Here is a 3,063-nt window from a genome sequence, read left to right on the forward strand (position 1 = left end):
TTCCGGTTGGTCTCACGTTTGTCAACAAAGTTGCAACAATGTGCACAATGTCTCTGGAATCCTGTTCAATGGTCGTATACGTACAGGACTGTGCACAGTGACCTGCATAATAAATAAATCTGTCAGCATGTGAACATTTTTAATCCTACTACTAAAACAATTTATACTACAAAACCTACCAGGAGAGTCCATTCTGCCATCACCTAGTGAATAGAGCAAACAGACATTAATTTATAATTTCGAGATTTAATTGTTAATTTATAGCTAATCACAAACATGTCAATGTAATTGAGAATGAGGTCTCTGCAGAGCAACAAAGGGCGTTCCTCAATTTTGGGGCGTTTTCCAACTGGGTAGGCGTTTTACAACCTCTGTGCCTGGTTTGCTAAAACTTGAGTGGGCGATTCCTAATACTTGAATATGCTTTTCCCATCAGATATGAGTGATAAAGCGAGAAAGCGGTGAAATGAGGAGAGAGATCACCTGTCCTGCATATGGATGTAAGTTAAGTGGATTTTTGTAAATTCTCATTTTGTCTAAGTTAACGTTTTAATTAGTTTGTGTAAATTTGCTTGCAACATGATTAGACAGAAAAAGCTCCAAGAGGTCTGCCACTTACAATCTAGGCCTATCGCTAACCATTAGCAAACATTCGCTAACTTTTTGGTGCATAAGTTTGTTACTTTAGTGTTGATAGTGGTAGTTTGCTTATTTTTTTTCTGTCGGAGTATTCTAATATAAACAAAATACTTTAGTTAGCTTGTCAGACTAGAAAACAATAGTTGTAAACAAATGTTAATGGACTATTCCACCGAATAGGTGCCATTTATGTCCCCAGGACATTATGGCCCGGTTTCACAGACAGGGTTTAGCCTAAACCAGGATTAGTCCATAGTTCAATTAGGACATTTAAATAATTTTCATAAACATGCTTAGAAAAAAAAAGAGACAAAACAAAGGCACTGATATATTTTAAGATCAGTCAGTGCAAGTTTATTTCAGTTGGAACAGCTCAGACTTACATTTTAGTCTAGGACTAGGCTTTAAAATTGTTTGTGAAACCGGGGGGTATAGGTACGTACAAAAAATAACTATAAATACATTTTAAGGAAAGTGTTGTGCACATTAATCTAACTGAAAATTGTATCTAAATAAAAAATTATTAATAAATAACGTTTTCATTAAGTCCAGAACACACTCCCTTTATATATGAAATGGTGTTTGAGTGTGAGGTGCGCTGTAAGAAAACAAGAAAAGCTCCACAGAAAAGCTGAAAAAGCATTGCTTGTTAAGTTTATTATTTTTAATATCAATTTTAATGTAATATTTATATTTTTTCTGTTATTTATATTATATCTCATAACCCATTATGTACCCCTAAACATAACCCTAACAAAAACCTCTGCAGACCACTAGATTTAAATAGAAACATGATTTGACCTTTTTTAGCAGTGAGATCAGCTCACTAGTCAATGTTCAACACTCTTCATTATATCAGTGCAGGCATTAATACCTCACATGTGTAGTCAATCCTATAGACTAACATAATGGATGAATGTTAAAATGTAAAATGATTATGTACAGAGGAGGAAACTTTTTTTAAATTATAATGGATGAATTTGTTGTCTATTCAGCACATCACAATTCAGCGGAGAGGACAAGAGCCTCAACCACAGCGCTACCTTGCAGCTGTGGAGTCTTCATTCTAATGGTAGGATCAATGGCTACTATTGGTTCTGCAGGTGCCATGTCAGAATTAAACCCATGTGCAGTTATTAATACATAATTCATGTTGCTGTATGCTCTCTATGTCATCTTGGGGGGAACATTTGACTTTTCACAGGTGTGTTTTCCAAGCTCCATTGTGAGACTAGATACAAAGACTGTGGTGAAAGCTACAGAGGAAGAGGGCAAAGAGGTGTGATGCAGGGGTTCTTTGGCTCTGATGACTTCCAAGGAGACTGCGGAGACGACAGTTTCTATGAGGCTGGAGGAAGCATCTAATGTTTCATGCAATGTGTTCCTCATGTTTGAACTTGCCACATTTATTGCTTGCTTATTTTATTGGATTCTCTCTTTTTTACAATTACATTAAGTAGAGAATGCTGCATTTAACCAATATGATGAAAAACTATATTGATACAGTATCTATACAGTCAATAAAGTGATGCTAATTGTCACAGGTCGGGATGGGCCAAGCCGGACTGCGCCCACCCCTGAACCAGGACCACCCTGAGGAACGTGTCAGAGACGAGACGGAAACAGAATTCAAGGGAATACAGTTCTTTTTATTAAAGTTAAAAGTAATTTGAATAACCTAAGCTAAAATCTTCCTTTCCTCTTCTTCCCCGGAATCGAGGCAATGCAGCAGTCTCCCGGGGCCCACTCCCACGCCGGTACAAGGTTCGCAGTGGCCTGTGATGGATCGATGGATTTCCACAGATGAGTATGCGGTCGGGGCTGTTCCTCTTCCCACACGGATGCAGGGTCCACAAGGACCTACGACGGACAGGTGAGTTTCCACAGGTGAGTAAACGGTCGGAGCTGTTCCTCTCCCCACACTGATGCAGGGTTCACAGGGACCGACGACAGGCAGGTGAGTTCCCACCAGCGAGTAGATGGACAGGGCTCTTCCTCTTCTCACACCGGTGCAGAGTTCACAGGGACCAACGACGGACAGGTGAGTTTCCACAGGTGAGTATACAGTCGGGGCTGGTCCTCTTCCCACACTGATGCAGGGTTCACAGAGACCTACGACAGACAGGTGAGTTTCCACAGGTGAGTAGACAGTTGGGGCCCTTCCTCTTCTCACACCGGTGCAAGGTTCGCAGTGGCCTGTGAGGGACAGGTGAGTCTTCACAGGTGGGTCGGTGGCCAAACGGGATACAGTTGTCTCATGTGTGCTGCAGAAAGATGAACACTTCACACTAGACAGGTGGACTATGGGGCTGCAGCAGATTCAAGTCAACAGGCTGAGCGGAGCTTCTCTAGGACAGACAGTTAAGACAGACAGAGTCAGCTTCAACAGCAGTATCTAGGCCTCACGTGTATTGCCGGGAACAG

The 3,063-nt window shown here is 41.1% G+C and overlaps 1 long non-coding RNA gene across 1 annotated transcript; it reads left to right on the forward strand.

Annotated features, from left to right (window-relative positions):
* The first annotated feature begins 286 nt into the window (after positions 1–286).
* On the forward strand, positions 287–1,818 carry LOC307170409. The gene is made up of 3 exons (XR_013823377.1): positions 287–353; positions 437–500; positions 1,635–1,818. It is a non-coding gene; the product is annotated as an uncharacterized lncRNA (long non-coding RNA).
* Positions 1,819–3,063: the final 1,245 nt, after the last annotated feature.

The sequence above is a fragment of the Squalius cephalus genome (assembly GCF_949319135.1).
Source record: "Squalius cephalus genome assembly, chromosome: 13".
Taxonomy (NCBI): Eukaryota; Metazoa; Chordata; class Actinopteri; order Cypriniformes; family Leuciscidae; genus Squalius; species Squalius cephalus.